The sequence below is a fragment of the Pleurodeles waltl genome, chromosome 9 (genome assembly GCF_031143425.1).
Source record: "Pleurodeles waltl isolate 20211129_DDA chromosome 9, aPleWal1.hap1.20221129, whole genome shotgun sequence".
NCBI classification, from domain to species: Eukaryota; Metazoa; Chordata; class Amphibia; order Caudata; family Salamandridae; genus Pleurodeles; species Pleurodeles waltl.
This window is the reverse complement of record NC_090448.1, coordinates 286,630,526-286,649,721: the sequence shown is the minus strand read 5'-3', so window position 1 is coordinate 286,649,721 and position 19,196 is coordinate 286,630,526. Positions and strand designations below refer to the sequence as shown.

Here is a 19,196-nt window from a genome sequence, read left to right as displayed (position 1 = left end):
TCTACTTTCCATCTTTCCCATAAAACCGAGTTGTTTTGAGGGGGACGTTCATTAACAAAAGCGCCTGTTAACCACTATTTTCGTTCTATACCGAGTTGTTTTGAGGGGGACGTTCATTAACAAAAGCACCTGTTAACCACTATTTTCGTTCTATGGACATTGCTGAGTCTGAAGGCAGGGTAGTGTTGAGTTTAACTTCAAGGAAGTTTGTGCTCCAAGCAGTAGTTGATATGACTGTGCTGAAGTCTCTAGTTGAATGTATTGTTTTGAAGGGTTTGAGATTGAATTAAATGATGTAGTGATAACTCCTTGTTTCTGGTGACTGAGATTAGTTCTCTGGGTTGGATAGCATCTAAAATGGAGCCTTTAGCATGGGTCGGTCCACTTGCCACCTAAGGGAAATAATTTGCTTTAGGGTTAGTGAGTAGGAATAAGGTGTGATGTAACCTATTTTTTAGTCATCTGGTGTTAATGAGCATGCACAACGAATAAGTTATATTCCTTTTCAAGGATTGTGATTTCCTGTTTAAGTGAAACCTATGATTGGACTTGGTGCTGAGGCCTGGTGCATTTATCCATGGATTTCTGACATTTGTTGGCTGATCTGTTTCTTCCGTTAACTTGCGTGAGATTTTCAGTGCCTTACGTCTTACTTCTAAGGATGTTGGTAGTTATGCCTTTCAGGTGTGGAATTTTACAAAATATGTACTTGTCCATGGGACAGTTTGTTCATAAATCTACTTGTCCTGTAAAAAAATCTAATTGTCTCTTTGGTGCCATATAGTGCTGCTTAGTCGCGTCTCGCAGGTGTAACAGGGGCGGAGCGGCGCGCTGGAGGGTGGGAGCACAGGAGATGATGATTAATAAAATATATTTAAAAAAAATAACACTTAACTCCTCCGTTGCGCCGTGACACTCCTCTCCCTCGTCATCACGGTAGGCACAGGCTCCCAGCCTGCCCTGCGCCAATCCAGACACTGCTCAGCCACTAATGCAAAGACATATACCAAGGGTGCGCTTTGTGAACTTCTTTAAGAATTGGGCCCCTAATTATGTCTGACATTAACCAACATATTTTTTTTTCATTAAAACTCTATTTCTCTCTTTATTCGTCTATCAGCTGGCTTTACTGTGAGAGATAGCATTCTTCTCTTCTACAAGGAGCATATTTGCACACATGGTAGTTTTGTTTAGTGGCAGGAACTACTGTGGCAATTTATGCTTTTTGAGACCACAATTTGTTTGCTTTCTGACAATGTTTTTTACAATAGCACCAATAAAGTGTTACAAAGACCATGTCAAAGCAAGATACACATTCCAAGAATGACCAGCAATGTCAGATTGGTTGGCTTTGCCAGTCCTTGTTTATTTTCATGTTTCCCATAATCTTGTTGAAAATGTTTACACTGATTTTCCATCATGACTAGTTTTTGAAATACTAGCATGCATCAACACAATTTAGTAAATGATGCTTCAAAGAAATAGTACTTAAAATCCCACGCTAATTTAGCAAAACATTTTTTTTTCTACTTCTAATTTTTCTGAACATTTTATTTTGAAACCACAGAATCTTCATCTTGCTTACAAGCTTCTGCAAATATTCACATTTAATCAGAGAGCATTCTGAGAGCATTACGTATAGCCTCATGTTGTTAAACTTTCAAACGTGTGTGTAAACATTTATTTATTGGAACCACTGCCAGTGGTGCAGTATGGCCTTACAAAGTTTCATAAGAGCGTCACCCTAATAATAAAGGCTTTGCATTAATGAACCATAAATACAAGTTCAAAATGCACTAACATATTGAGAGAAATATTACCTCACCTGGAGACAGTTTCCTTCCCTGTAAACTGGCAACCAAAGAGGTTGTGCTGCAGAGGGTTGAGCTGCTTGTCCCAGGGACAAAATAACCATGAAAATATTTTGTCCTTGACTCCAAGCAATATGTCCTGGGCTTTGGGCTACAGGAAGTCCACACCTCCTCTTTCCATTCATTAATTTGTTTTGTTTTTTTGCAGGATATGCTATTTCTTTTGTATTCATTAATTGGAGGAATGAATGAACGAGGGATATGTTTCAGCCAGTATCTCCACAACTGCTGTTTTTTTGGCATTTTCAAACCAGTTTTGTTAGCCACGTCAGTTAACCACATTGCTGGTTGCGCTGATGTTTTCTCTGGGTGGTTTGTTGACCAGAGTGATGTTTCAGGCCCTGCCAGGGAGAGAGCATAAATGAAGTAGTGTTGGTAAGGGCCTATCAGTTTCCTGTTCGTTAGTTGACCAATGTTTAGTTGACCAGGTGCTTGTTTTATAGATTGATCTAGTTTTTGATCTAGTTTTTGCTCTGGCCGATGTTTTAGCAGAGGTGGTGTGTGTGGAGTCATTATCAAGGTTTGTCTTAGTGCTCTAGAGACAAATATTGACCTGTGTTTGGTTAGATCGAGGGACATGGACCAGGAAAGGTGGTGTGGGGGGTAAAATCATGCATCACTAATATAACGTCTCTGGGATGGGCTACAACGCGGCTTCTTAGGGAAGCTCATTCTCAGAGCGGAGCACAAGCAGGGCACAGCTGCAGCTTGGCTCTCCCCTGTCCTTGTTCATTCTCTGTTCCATCTGAGCTGCTTCTGCACCACCGTTGGAGGCTGCCTCTTCCTGAAACCCTTGAAGTTCACTGCTAACTCCTTACCGCCACTGTTAACTGGAGAAACTCTTAATTGGTCCAGGACAATAACATGTAGTGCACAATTACTATACAGTGCATTGCTGTGCCGTGCAATATTACTATTAAATGCATTTCTGTGCAACTATGGAAAAGGCTATACATTTTTTAATTATTCATTAGTATACCATACACTGTAGTTTTATACAATTCAATGTACTATACAATGCAGTAATGTAGAATTGTAGTACTGTAGAATGCAGCACAGGGCAATGCAATATCAAGTGATACAGTACAGCAGCTCTAGTGTAAGTGTTTGAGTATTGGTAATTTGTCATTTTTCTTACATCACTACTGCTGTCTTCAGCCATTGCTTGTAGGATTGCTATGTAACCTGTCTGCATATGCCCATCTATTCACGCACTCATCCATTCATCCTGCCATCCATGCTACTTGCCACTGGTACAAAATGACATCTTATATAGAGTGCTATAGAGGATTGTAATGTGGCCCAAGCTCTCGCCAGTGGTTGTGGCTAATTAAAGTATCCTGTCCATCAACTTGTGTTCTTTTGTTACTGTTAAAAAGATACTGGCCGCTTTCTTCGTGAGAGTGCTTCGAGAAAGCAGAATATTATTCTGAGTATTGTCCTCGAGAGGTGCTCATTCCTAAAGTTACCTTTTGGTGCTGTTGCTTAGTTTTATTACATTAAAACCCAAACTGTTAAAAAAACGTAAAATACCGGTTCAAAACAATAGGTATGTTATTACATGCCTGTATGTGTTCATTAATTGTGATGGAACGCAGCAATCCGACATGTACGTCCAGAAGCCTCTGCAACCAAAATTGTTAAAATATGCTTCGCTTAAAACTTAAAACATACTCCTAAAGAAAGCCCCCCTGTTTTGGTGGTGCTTCATGGCTGCGACTATGCTTAATATTTCCTTTGAATATTAACAGGGATACCTCAGAAGAGGGAAGCCGCCAGCCTGCTATCGTCTCTCCTCATTTTACCTTACTCCCATGACCTCTTCAAATGAATGTGGCCCCTACTATGCATTTGTCCACTGCATTGAGAGGGGCAGCAGCCAGGGCACTGGTGCAAGGACTCAGTTAATGCCCTAGCGTGAAGGACAGATGAGCAACACGCCAGCTCATATCAATTCAGTTGCCACCGCCAGCCATCGAAAAAGACTCTCCACCCGGGCCCTTACAGCATGTCCCAGGCTAATTACATTCTGCTCCCAACAAGGAGCATTGCTGTAAATGTTTTCTGTCAATTGCCTGTGAACAGTTATTCTGGGTGTATAATAGTAAGCATTGCAAAACCCGTCTTCTAACAGTGCAGAAAATGATCTGCTTGGATAGCTAGGAGACCACTAATGCATGTGCGGGACCCTGGTGCGTCTCTCGTTCTACCCTGTTCATTGGTTGCCAGCCTGCCACAGACGTAGAAATGGCATGGACATGGCCCTGATTTGGGCTTGATGTTCTCCGTTTCTTCTGAGACTTTACCTGTTGAGAGAACATGCAGACAATCCTTAAGAAGCCGTTCCTTTTTTCACGCATTCTACACTTCCATAGTGTGTGAAAATTAATAAATAAATGAAACTTATTAAGCAGGGGTGTGAAGTTTGATAAAATATCTACTTGTCCATGGGACAGGTTGTTTCATAAATATACTTGTCCTGTAAAAAAAAAATCCACTTGTCCCTATAGTGCCACGTAGTGTGACAACAAATAATGGCAGCAACTTCATTATATAAGAGTTCTGATAATAGCCTCTCTGATTATGCAGAGGCTCATACTATAGTAAGGTTTGAATACTAGCACTTCCTTTATTTTGCCACCTTCAGCAGATTAAGGCTAAGGGCTGGAGATAGTGGGAAGCATCAGTTTCAGGGTTCAAATGCTCCTTTGAGTCTGTGAAAACCTAACTTGGATGTTTTAGGGGTTTTCACCAGCTGTTCTCTAATTCTTTCCCATACTGAGAAAGGTTAGACATTTACTCCAGACAAGGGCAAAAGTAAAACTTCTTCCAGGATTGGGGAAGAAAGTGGTTGAAGGGAAAGGGAACTTGTAAAATCTCAACAGATTTGCATGTGAGCAAATCTACATATCTTTATTTGCTCGTGCTAAACACACAGTTCATAAATATTTTCTAGGAGTACAATTTCCTAGCAACCTTCTGTAAATTCTTGGCATACATCTGCACTAATGCAAGGACCTATATTATGGACGTACGTTTGTGACTTTCTTTAAGAAATGGTCCCCTAGTTAGGGCTCTCATTAACCAAGACCCTTGGCTTTTATTAAGATTCTATATCTCTATTGGTGGGCTCCGCTGTGAGTGATAGCATTCTTCTCTTTCACAAGAAGCATATCAGCACACAAAGTAATTCTGTTCAGTACAAGCACATACTGTATAAATGTGTGCTTTTAGAGACCAAAAAATATGTTTTCTTTGTGCCAATGTTTGTTGTGATTGTTAGGGCCCGACAGCTCTTGTAACAATAACATTTTACAAAAACCATGTCAAAACAAGACGCGCATTGACAAAACAAAAGGCTGGCCACCAATATGGACCTATTGGTTTTACCAATGCCTGTTTATTTTCATGCTTCCCATACACTTGTTGAAACTGGTTACACTGATCATCTATTATGACTATTTATTGCAAATACTTGCATGCATCAATACATTTTACTAAATGATGCTTCAAAGAAATAGCACCTACAATTCCACAATAGTTTAGCAAAACCTTTTTTTCCCAGTTGCATTTCTGGAACATTTTGCTTTGAAAGCAACAAATCATCAGTCTTGATTTCAAGCTTCTCTAAATATTTGCACAGAGAGCATTCTGGGAGCATTATACATAGCTTCATGTTGTTTAAATTTTGCAAACACATTTTTGTATACTGGAACCACTGTCAGTAGTGCAGTCTAAGCTTACATTATTTCCTTAGAGCACACACCCTAATAATAAAGGGTTTGCATTAATGAACCACAAATACACATTTGAATAGCAGTAACATATGGACTCACAGACAATGCCCTTCCCTGCCCTTTGTCCTTGACTGCAAACAATATGTCCTGGGCGTCAGGCTATTGGAATTCCACACCCCTGTTAGTCTCGGCTCTGGGTAGCAACAATTCCCATTGTAAGGTCGGGTACACACATTAAGGGGGTTCTCTAGACCACCTTCCCTCTTCTTTTTTCACAGTTCAGTTTATACATGTCTTCCTGCTTGTTTTGGAGGCATGCAATGATCAGTGATAAACGAGGACCCCCGCCTTGTTACCACCAAAGTATTTCTCTAAAGTGGCTCGGTGCCTGTATTTTTGACTCGTATCATGCTGTGACAATGGATTCTACCTTCATATTGGTTACACTCACACTGGTATCTAAAATGGGTTTGGAGAAGCCCTGCTGGTGTATAAGCTGACCCCCATACTTTACCTCCCTGGTCCAGATCCTGTCTGTTTTCCTCATAGTCCTTGAATCCTCACTTCCGGATCCTCCACTCTGTTATTTTCTTTTTCTGCCCCTCCGCCTCGTATGACTGTTTAAAATAGGTTTAGCTTTGTGCCTGAGCATATGTCTTGAATATTATTTCTTGCCCTTTCCCCATTTCTCCTGCAACCTCCCCAAGCATCTGAGCCATTCTTTTTATATATGTTCTGTGCCCCACTTTACTTTTGCTTCATCTTTCTCAGATATTACTTGCTATACATGCCCCTTTATCATGGTTGCTGTTCTTCATTCTGTCATTTGCTTGCCTCTTTCTTTTGTGGTTTCTGATTTAGGTAGTATTTGAAATAAAATCACTGCTGCCATCCTTAGCTCTTATATTTACCTTTATTTTCTTTTAATTACTGTTTTTAAAATGTGTTCCCACAAATTTCCAATCTATGTTGACTTACTGTCTAAACAAATTCTCCACCATTTAATTTGGAACTTCAACATACCTGAGTTAGCATCAGTTTGTTTTGCCAACTTACTGATCACAAATGTTGTCAGATACATATCATACTTCCTCAGACACTCTTATATTCTTGCATACAGTTGCTGAATTTGCACAGTGCAACATGGATGTGCTGCAAGTATTTTAGTGAGGAGTGTGAAATCAAAAATTGTATTTTGTAAAGATTGTACATAGAGTCTTAAAGAACCAGCCCATTGCAATATTATTGGCAGTTTTGGAAACGGAAATATTTTAATTGATAAACATCAGCTAGGGATGCATCGGCAAAAAGAATGTGTTTTCATTGACATGGAGTGAAACTGTACACGGGTCAGTGGCAGCTGGCCTGTGCATTATTTTTGACAAATGTTCCTGTTGGAAATGTTCCTTTCTGGAGGGTTATCCCCAAACCTTTTGCCTTTCTCCTATTTTTCTGACCCTCTTTTTTTGTTGGCTTTATGACTCTGGGCACTTTACCACTGCTAATCAATGATAAAGTGCACATGCTGTCTCCTCTAAAACTTGGTATTATTAGCTTACACCTGTGTGGCATATTTAATACACCTGTAAGTTCCTTGTAAAGAGGTATACTATATACCCAGGGCCTGTAAATTAAATGCTACTAGTGGGCCTCGAGCGCTGATTGCGCCACCCATAGAAGTAGCCTTTCAAACATGTCTCAGGCCTTCCACCGCAAGGCCAGCATGCACAGTTTACTGCCACATTGACTTGGCATTTCAAACTATTTGCCAAGGCCTAAACTCCCCTTTTACTACACCTAGACACCCCTAAGGTAGGCTCTAGGTATCTCTTTGAGCAGGGTGCTGTGTAGGTAAAAAGTAGAAAAAACTTTGTTTTACATGGTCTATTAGTGAATAACAACCTATTTTGTTTTTCAGTACTGTGAGGGCTGCTCCTCTCATAGGTTAGCATTAGGAATTCCCTTATATATTATTAAGAGGTAATTTCTGACCTGAAAGGAGTAGCATGGGCATGTTTGGTATGTTTGAAATGGTAGTGAGAAATCCTGCTTACTGGTGTAGTTGGATTTTACATTACTATTTTAGAAATGCCACTTGTAGAAAGTGTGAATGTCTCTGTGCTTATAACTCTAGTGTTTTGCATCCTGACTCCAATCCACGTCCATATCAGAGTAAGAGCTACACTTTGTGTATATGTTCCAGACATCCAAGAGAGAGAGGGAGAGAGAGAGAGAGAGAAACTGACTTAGACTGAGACTGAGACTGAGAGTGACTCTTACATTTGTATAGGCTGTGTCCCTGCCTCACACATTGGGCTGATATACCCCCTACTAATGTCTAGAGCCACGGCTGGGTTGAAAGGGGTTGTGTTACACTTGAAAGGGTCCCTTTGAATTCGCCCCATGAACAAAGACATTTTGGAGTATTAGTACAGGTGATCCGACCCCATGATTTTTAGAGCACGTTTGGAACTGGGACTGAACCACTGTCAGAAGGACTGCTGCATTACTCAAATGACTCATCTGGACTGCTATTCTATTGTTGCCCTTCTAGCTGCTATTTTCTGGTTGTCATAAAGGACTTACTGGATTGATTTTCTTCTGGTTGCCCTGCTGCCAGCTGCTCTCTGACTCAATTCTACTGTTGTTGTCAGGAGGAACCGCCATATGGACTAACCCCCTTATGTGCTGGCCAGCTCTTTGCCTTCCCTCTCCGTGCCCTGCTTCTAGTGTTCTCCAGGGGCTTGACGTCTGACCCATGATCCGTCAGAGTCCCTGCCCCAGCCGGATTGTTGTGGGGTTCTGAGGCTAACAGATCTAGAAATTAGCACGTGAGGAGTGCCTTTATTTCCACTTTATTTGGCCAATAGCACGTGGTGAGCACTTGTTTGTTATTCCCTAGTGTGCATTGAGCGCTATTCACTGTTCCAGGCTTGTGAGCGATTGCACACTGCCTTAAGCCTGAAGGGCAGATGCTGTGGTGGGATCAGCGCTTTCCCTCTGTCCCTGGGGGGGGTCAGGATCGGCAGAGTGCAGCAGCCAGAACGGCCTACCATGACTAGTGCCAAATGATATCGCCGTCACTAGGACTGGTGGAGTTCACCAATGCAGACCCCAGTGGCTTGAAGATGGCGTGGGTGGCCAGTGGCTAGAAGGGATTCTTGTGGCTTAGCTGCTGTGCTGCATGCTCACGACAGCAGTCTTTATCCCCATTTCTAGCTGGCAGAGGGACCCAGGGAGGGATCCCCACCATCAGCCACATTGCGCCACACCCCTCCTGCTCCCACGCCCTGGTTTGGACCTACTTTGAGGGCACATGATCCATCATCGCCTCCAGGGAGCAGAGAAACCCCGCTTCCATCACACTGTGAGCGGGGCCCAGCAAAGAAACCTGCACCTTCCTCCATCAGAAGCTACCCCTATCTGTGAACTGAGGAGGAACACCTCCTCCCTGATCTGTCGGGTGTGGCAGGGATAGCCCAAAGGCCTCTGGCTTGCCTCTACTTAGGGAGTAATACTCTCTTAGACGGTTGCATTACAGGGATGGGTGGAGAAGTCCTTGGCGGAGGCCCCCCCCCTTTTTCTCTCAGGAATCGGACACCTTTAGAAAAATTACCCTCTCATGTGTAAGAGACACGCAGGTGCCTTGGTGTGTACACTCGGAGCCTAATAACTGCGGTAGGTGTGATAGAAGCACAGGTATGCTGTGCCTAGGGTGTCCTGATGATATATGTGCTGCATTTCTAAATATTCTTTACTGATGAGCTGACACCAATTTAGTTACCATTGGCGATTCATGTCAATATCTGGCAATTCATGCACATTTTGTATCCTGGTTTGTATTCTCACCCTCACTTGGTAATTCATTTATAACCTGAAGCACTTCTCAGGACCTAAGTGTTCATTGAGTTTATGATGCCAACGTTTTGCCTTGGGTTACCAGAATTGTTTGATTACCAACCAGAGGCCATTTTAAGTGCCACAAAATAAAGTCTGTACAGCGCGCTGTTGGACAGGTTAATGTGAGTCAATACAGATGGACAATCTTAGGCCTTTCTTGCAGAGCATGGGTAAGTCTACATATACTACAGGCAAACACATTTACTTTTCTTGGCCAACTGCAATAGGGTGAGTGAATAATTTGCCTCTGATGGATGTCTTTCTGAGGATGACAGGAGGACAGTATCCAGAGCCCTACTTTTCACTTTCAGCTGCTCCCAGTCAGGGCACCACTCAGACAAAAGCAATTACTGATTGTTTTTAAAGCACGGTATTTGTAGCGCTTTTCAATTGAACAGAAACCAAGAGCTCACTGTCTATCCTGCATGCTGCTGGCTGCAGACTGGAGCACACACAGAATGTGTGCTAGAACTGCCGAATGTGCCCCGGCATGTATACACTGCAACAGGACACCCTTGGGCCAGCCGGTGGCCCGTTTCTGCTGAGGGAAGCTCTCAGAACTGAAATAAAATGGTTCCCACTCTTTTTTGGCACTGATGAGGACACATCCTCCTTCAAATTATGAACTCTTGTGTTGATAAATGATTACGAATCTTTCAAAACCCTGCTATGTTAACATTCGATTTCTGTTCTGAATTACAATGTGTTTAACTCTAAACGTTTAAAGCCATAAAATTTAGAAATGCATGTTATTTCCACATCTCTGAATTCCGGGGTCCCCATACTAGCATGTGAATTACAAGGCATTTCTCAAATAGACGTCTTTTTTACACACTGTGAGAAAACAGGGCTGATTGCAGAGGCCCCATAACCTTTTGCCCCCATTTTCCTCTTTTTGCTGGTGTTTTCCTGACTTTGATGGTGCCCTGGGTACTGCTAACCAGTCCCAGGGCCTGTGCTCTGTGTAAAATCAATATGCAAATTAGGCTAATTATAATTGGCTAAGTTAACCTACCTATAAGTCCCTAGTATATGGTAGGGCATGTAGGTTTAGGGACCACAGCATAGGTGGTGCACACCTAGGTGCACTGCTGAGGTGCCCAGTGTCATTTTAAAGGCAGGCCTGCTTTGCTGGCTGCTTTTAAATTAAAGTTATATGCACATTCGACTTTGGAATTAAAGGTACTCCCAAAGTCTTAAACTACCTTATTTTTACATATAAGTCACCCCTAAGGTGTGCCCTATGTGCCCCTAGGGCTGGGTACCATGTAACTATAAGCAGGGACTTTATAAAAATAGATTTATAAGCCCTGGTGAGGTAAAAACAGCCAAATTCGTTTTTCCCTCATTGAAGTAAATGGCCTTCATAGGCTAGAATGGGCAGACTTTGGTGGTCATTCTGACCCTGGCGGTCTTTGACCGCCAGGGCGGAGGACCGCGGGAGCACCGCCGACAGGCCGGCGGTGCTCCAATGGGGATTCCGACCGCGGCGGTAAAGCCGCGGTCGGACCGGCACCACTGGCGGGGTCCCGCCAGTGTACCGCCGCCCCATTGAATCCTCCGCGGCGGCGCAGCTTGCTGCACCGCCGCGGGGATTCCGACCCCCCCTACCGCCATCCAGATCCCGGCGGTCGGACCGCCGAGATCCGGATGGCGGTAGGGGGGGTCGCGGGGCCCCTGGGGGCCCCTGCAGTGCCCATGCCACTGGCATGGGCATTGCAGGGGCCCCCGTAAGAGGGCCCCTACATGTATTTCACTGTCTGCTGCGCAGACAGTGAAATACGCGACGGGTGCAACTGCACCCGTCGCACAGCTTCCACTCCGCCGGCTCGATTCCGAGCCGGCTTCATCGTGGAAGCCTCTTTCCCGCTGGGCTGGCTGGCGGTCTGAAGGCGACCGCCCGCCAGCCCAGCGGGAAAGTCAGAATTACCGCCGCGGTCTTTCGACCGCGGAACGGTAACCTGACGGCGGGACTTTGGCGGGCGGCCTCCGCCGCCCGCCAAGGTCAGAATGAGGGCCTTTATTTTAAATTTTAAAGTCTCCTTAAATGTTACATACCAAGAATTTGGTATCAAACTGATTGTTGTAATAAATCCCACAACTTCCAGTTGTTGGATTTAATAAAACTAGTTCAGGTAAAAAGTTTAGACTTTACCTAAAAAGTTGCCAATTTCAGCTCTGCATTGTTTTTGCTGCTGTGCTCTGATTGGCCAGCCTGCAGCAGCTTCTGCCAGGCTACCTTGATGAGGTGTGAAGTGGCCTGACTTCACACAAAGGAATGTGCTTGGGGGAGAGAATCTCCCCTCAGCAGATGGTGAGGCAGGAAGGGGGAGGGCTGCCAAACTGGTCTTCAAAGGCAGAGAAGGACATTTGCAGCACCCAGCAACACCCCCACATCCTGCAACCCCAGACAATTAGGTGCCCCCTTGATTAGATTAGGAGAGGGCAGGAGAGGGGTGTGTTTATGATTCTTAGCCACACCAGTGGGTGGGCTCAGCCAGATGTAACCTCCAAAAATCAGATTCAGCCATGTTGGATTTTTAGAGACTGTTGCCTTTTGGGATGGATTTTTGCCACACTTCCCAGGAAGTGGTCATCACAGGGGAACGACCCTGTACCTGATTGGAGGACCAGGACCCCCCTGCTTTTCACCCAGGAGCAAGGATAAAACTGGCAGACCTGCCCCCACACCTCAGATCCCCTCCAGAATTCAACAAGAAAGGAACTAAAGAAGAAGAAGGACTGCCCTGCTGGACCCCTGGCCTGCACCTGGACCCTGCACTCAGAAGGACTGCACCAGCTGCACACTTGGGCTTCACCACAAGAAGGACTTTGCCTGGCTTCAACTGGTTCAAGGAGGGATTCCCTGTTTGCTACAGGTGAAAAATTGCTAAACCAGAGTCCCCTGCACCAACTCCTGAAGAAAGCGACCAGCTGACCACTGTCCAGTGGCCAAAAAGGAGTTTGTGCCAGGTGCATTCTGGGAGTTGAAGTCCGCACCCCCCAAGGACCATCACAGAACTTCTGGACCCTTGGGTGAGCTGTGGACCCCAAAAGAACCTTAAAAGAACATCTGGGAGAATTTTTGGAAAAAAGCTCCAGAGAGGGACCGACCCGCCGCGGAAATTCTAGCCGGCTTGCCTCAACCGCGACCCGGCCTGACTTCGTGGTTCGTCCCAGTAAAGAAAAACATCCAAAAAAGAGACTAAGTCCGAACGTAAAAAGTTCCCCGGGACCTCCCAGGCATCGTATCCGAGAAGGGCTCCATGGACGTCGGATCAAGATCCAGGTTTACCCCGGTCGAAGGATTTTCATCTCGAAAAAACGACTAAGTCCGAAGGTAAAAGTCTCCACCGAGGAAACCCACATCGCGTATCCAGACAAGGGCTCCAGGAGGTCGGATTCAACTGGCAGGTTCGTCCCGGTGAAGAAAAACTTCAAAATAAAGACTAAGTCAGAAGGTAACTTTTTAACCGAGGCCTCCCGCGACCTGTAGCCGAGCAGGGCTCCATCGCGGTCGGCCTGAAAGTTTGACTTTGCCCCGGTCGAGGTGCAACCAGATGACCCGATTGGCGCTTTTTGTTTCTAAGCGCTAGAAAAGTAATAATTCTTTAAAAATTCATATCTCCGGTTCCCCTGAACCGATTTTAATCGTTTTTGTGTCATTTTAAAGATAAAAATATAAACTATTTTTATAAATTGGTTTTGGATTTTTAAACTGTTTCCTGTGTTTTATTTAATTACTGTTTTGTGATATTTGAATGCTTTACACTTTGTCTCCTAAGTTAAGTCTTGACGCTCGTTGCCAAGCTACCAAGGGTTGAGCTGGGATTAATTTACTGAGACCTAACTGTACCTATGTGGAGGTTAGTGGCTTGTTGCTAGGTGTAGGTACCTACCTGCCCTACCGATAACCCATTTTCCAACACACACTCTTAGATTTGGAAGGAAAAAATGTAGAGAAAGACAAGGGGCAATAACACTTGTTCTGCTATTCTGTGTTCCCCCAAGTCTCCCGATAAAAAATGGTATTTCACTTGCGTGGGTAGGCCTAATGCCCGCGACAGGAAACGCAACATGGACACATCATATTTTGACATTGAAATCTGATGTGTTTTTTGGAAAGTGCCTAGCTGTGGATTTTGGCCTGTAGATCAGTCGGCACCTAGGGAAACGTACCAAACCTGTGCATTTTTTAAATGTATACACCTAGGGAATCCAGAATGGGATGAATTGTGGGGCTCTCGTCAGGTTCTGTTGCCCAGACTCATTTGCAAACCTCAAACTTTGGCAGAAAAACACTTTTTCCTCACATTACGGTGATAGAAAGTTCTGGAATCTGAGAAGAGCCACAAATTTCCTTCCACCCAGCATTCCCCCAAGTCTCCCGATAAAAATGGTACATAACTTGTGTGGGTAGCCCTCCTTCCTGTGATAGGAAATGCCCCAAACCACCAAGTGGACACATCACATTTTCCCAAAGAAAACTGACCTGTTTTTTGTAAAGTGCTTAGCTGTGGATTTTGGCCTCTAGCTCAGCTGGCACCTAGGAAAACCTTGCAAACCTATACATTTTTGAAAACTAGACACCTAGGGGAACCCAGGATGGGGTAACTTCTGGGTCTCTCACCAGGTTCTGTTACCCAGAATCCTTAGCAAACCTCACAATTTGGCAAAAAAACCCCACTTTTTCCTCACATTTCGGTGCTGCAAAGTTCTGGTATCTGAGGAGAGTCACAAACGTTCTTCTACCCAGTGCTCCCCTAGGTCTCCTGATAAAAATGGTACCTCACTTGTGTGGGTAGGCCTCATGCCCGCGACAGGAAATGACCCAAAACACTATGTGGACACATCAAAATTATCAAATACAAAACTACCTGGGGGCAGAAATGGCACTAAAACAATTTGCCCCCTGGGGAGCGGCCCTTGCCCAAGGGGCCGCTCCCCTTACATGTAAATATTTTTTTTAAACTCCCTGGTGTCTAGTGGGCATTTCTGCTGCCTGACCGCTTCACGATCGGGCACGTAAGTCACCAGTGTCTTCAGCTGTAGTGGCCTCCACCAAGGACATGTGCGTTTGACTTTTTGTTTTGTGCATTTTTTATTTTAATGCCCTTACCCTCGTGGTCCTACTTGGTTCTAATATGCTGTTTATGACCTTATTGTATGTGTTTTGCTTTTTTTTAATAAGATAATAAAAGTGATAATAAAAATAATATTTTGCAAGTGGGGGACAGTGATGGCTGCTGGCCCAGAGTTGTCAGCTACCTTTTTTTGCAACTTTGCATTATTCCGCCTTTTATCCTCCACAAATGTGTTTTGCTTTTTTTTAATAAGATAATAAAAGTGATAATAAAAATTATATTTTGCAAGTGGGGGACAGTGATGGCTGCTGGCCCAGTGTTGTCAGCTACCTTTTATTGCAACTTTGCATTATTCCCCCTTTTATCCTCCACAAAGCTGACTCACTCCAACCAAAACCACTGCCATAAACCCTTTCTCTATCACAGTGTTGCTTTATCTTATGAACACTGGAATTAAAACATTCTCTGGATAACGAGGAGTATGCAGACCTCCATTTGCTTTGTCAAAGAGGAAAGGCCATTGTAACTAACAATAAGTAGAAAAACACAAACGAGCTGAAAAAACTGTTCTGTTGAAGAGGTATGGTTCTTATTAGAAGAACAAGGGACGTTTGGAGCCCTAGAACATCATGAAACCCTGAGATAGGTATTATGTTGATTATGTGCATCATCCCTTACAAAATTATGATGGGTTATTTTCAGGGGCTGCTCCTCCGCTATAGCAGAGGAGCGTTGCCCCAGTAATGGAAATGCCCCCAGATGAAAAAATAAAATGGTAATAAACATTATTACCATTTTATTTTCCATTAACTCGTCAAACGTACGTCCTGAGCCGAGTACCGGGATGGGGCGCAGCCGGTTGAGTCATGTGGCAGCAGCAGGGAGGAGTGGTGGGCTGACTGTGCACTTATTTAAAGTGCGCATGTCTCTTTGGCCAGCTGTCTTGCGACGGCCAACCAGACATGCGCACTTCAAATCTTTCAATCCAGCTGCCTTGACAGCTGGGTTGAGAGCAAGCACAGGCCCCCAGTGCCCTTTGGAGCGATGAGTGAGACCGCTCCATCCAATCCTGGTGCTGCTTTCATGCTATGAGAGCAGTGCCAGGATTGACTAATAGAGTTGGCTGTGCCCAGGCTGGAGAAGAGAACACAGGGACCGGAGCGAGGACGTGCAGCAAGGTAAGTTACTTTTCTTTTTTTTTTTAATGTATTTTACATGTGTTAATATTTTGTATGTATGCTCTTAACCTACGACATGCATTACATTACCATTACCATAAACATTTTAACTTTAAAAAGATAATGTGATGTTTGTCGGCATGAATGTAGTTAACTTAATTGGCCTGCCTCACCACTCTCCATACCTGGCAGCCGTCACTGGTTATTTTAGATTTGTAATAATTGGCTTCAGCATTTAGTTGTGATTAACTGGTGAATATCTAGACTTGGAGAGCATGGTGTGTGAAGCTGGAGTTCATGGGGAATGTACTATTGCTCTGTTCAGGCTTTTCGCTTGTAGTACATTTAGTAGTTTTTGCAGACTTTTAACTTCTTTCACAAAGAACGTTCTCTTTTTCTGTCTGACCACCTATTAACAGCAGTGATAACTTAATGAATGTGCTGGAATTTGAGTACTGCAGTGGTAATATGTACATGCTAGCGGCACCAGAGTTAGAAAGAAGGTGCTGTGATTAACTGTAAAGTAGTTGCATTTTGGACGACTTATTGTTAAGTTCAATGGTGCTGGAACACTGTTCAGAGTAGATGTGCTGCCATCAATGTTACATCACTGTAGTTTGAGGATTGTTAAAAGTCCAAGGGTCACACAAAGGACAATTGTAACAAATGCATTACGCCCATTCAGGAGAGTGCTAAATGTGTGGCATGAAGCCGGTGGTGAATTTTAAAGCACAATGTTGCAAATATATTACTAAAGCATGGTGTGGTACCACACCTTCATTTACATACAGCGGGTTTTCATTGAAATATCCACAAAATTCACATTGACGTGTAGTTTTACGTATGATGCTAAATAGTGCATAAACAATATGTGTGGAAATCTGTATTCAGCAACTATTCCCTGTGAGAAATCGGGTTTTTAGTTGAGGTGGGTTAAACCCCACTCGAGCAACAGCCCCATTCATTGTCTGGATTGAAACACAAAAAGTCACTAAAAGGCACTAAATAAACCTGTGCTTAAACCTCTGGTAGCTTGGCCCAAAAACAGTCAGACTTAACTTGGAGACAATGTGTAAAGTATTTATGCAGTACACAAACAGTAGTAAAGTGAAAACACAACACAAGACAATTCCTGTACCAATCTAGAAAATTAGAATATAGCCTTATAGCTCTCTGCTGAGGGCTATACCGGTTGTTAAAGGCTCTGAAACTAAGTTATAGGCTTGAGCTACGGATAGGGCCAATAAGTCAGGCAGATGCCTTTAACAACCAGTATAGCCTGAAACAGGAGGGCTATAATGCTATTAGAGCATTTCACCCACTAAGGGTAGAATGTTCACAATAAAAAAAGGAGACACATGAAGACAAACAATGGAATGTTGGAGCTTCAGGCTTATACCAGCCATTATAAGCCCAGAGCTACTCTGTTGTCGGAGAACGTTTCAATGTTCTAATAAAATGTAATAATCTATTTGACAATAAAACAACAAAAATCTATTCAGTAGAACCTGAGCTAAGCAATTTTAAAGATTTCAGATAAGTATAGCTTCTGAGAACACAAAGTGCCACTCACAGGTATCTGGTCGTGAGAGATTGGGTGGAAGTCACAGGTTCTGGCTGACCGCAGACCGGATACAGGGACCAGGTTAACCCCACTGAAAAGGTTACTTTCTAAAGTCTAGCATGAAGAGTTCCATTTGCAATAAAGGAGGCAGTGAGGAGCAGGAAGAGCGTTACGGATAGTAGTCGAGCTAGCACAGAGATCAGGCTGAGTGTCACGGACAGTCATCGCTGTAGCACAAACATCTTGTCTGGAGTCTCAGACAGTTGTTGCTGAAGATTTAAGTTGGTGGTCATCGAGGGCTTTTTATGTTATAGCATGAAGTGCAGATCTCACATTTCCAGTTGATCATGACGGTTACTGTGGCACAAAGAGTCTGGTTCCCAGAAGTTTCGTCTTGGCAGTTGGTGTGGGCCGGAGGATCTTGGTGCGCACGTGTCCGTTCTTGGTCACGAAGACCCCAGAATGTCAGGATTTCTTCTTTTCTTTGAGGAGGAGCTCAACTGAGACCTCTGGAGCTTGTTATGTCCCGGCAGCTTAGGAAAGGATGTCAGTCAGCTGACACTTGGAGTCACTTCAAGCTGGGATGAAGGGTGCAGGTCCAGTCTTCTTTCTCAGCAAGCAGGGCAAGCCTAAAGTAGCAGGGTGTTCTTCTGTAGTATCCAAAGATCTAGGAGTGTACTCAAGAGCGGGTCTGAGGGCCCATTGTTATACCTGGTGCCAAAGGCTTCTGGAGCTTTCACCCTACAGAGGTGCCTCGAATTGCCTGCCCCCCTGCCCTGGTCCCAATTTGTCAGGGGGTACAATAGGCTGGTGTGAAGTCCATTGTTTGTGTGCTGACCAGTGCCTTTGAAGTGCAAGTGTGGTAGGTGATAGCTCCATTCCCCATTAAGTCAAGGTGGCCCATCCTGCCGACACCCTGACCATCTGTTGTGATACTGACTGGGCAGGACAGCTGCCAACTATACTGAGTCATGTGACCTAGAATGCAGGCTACAGGCACCAATTGGTTAGGACAAGAAAATGTCAACTTCCTAAAAGTGGCACTTTCAGAATTGTGATTTTTGATGCAACTTATGAATTGTGACTTTCATACTTGCTCTCAAACAAAAGATACTAATTATGAAATGTAACAAAGTAACCCAAAGTTATACCTTGGGAGAGGCAGGCCTCATAGCAATGAAAATGAATTTAGAAGTTTTTCACTACCAGGACATGTAAAACTTGAAAGTACATGTTAAACTTTTTAAATACACTGTACTCTGCCCTATGGGCTGTTTAGGGCCTAGAGCTGTCAAAAGGTATTTTTCACCAGGTCGAAATAGCAGATAAAAACTGTACACACGGGCTGGAATGGCAGGCCTGAGACATGCTTTAAAGAGCTACTTAAGTCGGTGGCACAGTATGTGTTGCAGGCCCACTAGTAGCATTTAGTTTACAGGCCTGGGGTAGCTGTATTACCACTTTAGTAAGGACTTGCATGTAAATTAAATGTGCCAAGTGGGGTAAACCAGGTTTACCAAGTTTAAAGGAGAGTGTATATGCACTTGTTAGCAGTGGTAAGGTGCACAGAGGCCTAAAGGTAACAAACATTATTTTAGAAAAACAGGAGGCAAACAGGAGAGGCAAAAAGCTTAGGGGTCTACCACCTGAAGGTTTCAGGTCTAATATCTACCATTTGCACTTCATTGAGTAAAGTGTTGTCTTGTTGTTTTGATCTAGTTATTTGCTTTCTTCGCAGTTCAGAATTTTGCCAAAAATGTGAATCATTTGTGTTTTTCCAATCGTTTATATATTTTCGGCTATTTATAAACGTATTCTACAATTATTTAAATTTTATTATGTGGTAGGGAAAAAATTTACAT

At 43.7% G+C, this 19,196-nt stretch overlaps 1 protein-coding gene and 1 long non-coding RNA gene across 7 annotated transcripts in view; one reads left to right on the top strand and one right to left on the bottom strand.

The window, feature by feature from the left end:
• The window catches only part of MITF (melanocyte inducing transcription factor), a 654,150-nt gene that overhangs the window by 26,292 nt on the left and 608,662 nt on the right, over window positions 1-19,196 (top strand). The window lies entirely within an intron of this gene.
• Window positions 1-19,196, bottom strand: part of LOC138259174 (uncharacterized) — a 234,490-nt gene that overhangs the window by 73,257 nt on the left and 142,037 nt on the right. For both annotated transcript variants that reach the window (XR_011198660.1, XR_011198661.1), the window contains one exon: window positions 896-988. This is a non-coding gene — a long non-coding RNA (uncharacterized lncRNA). The remainder of the gene's footprint in view (window positions 1-895; window positions 989-19,196) is intronic.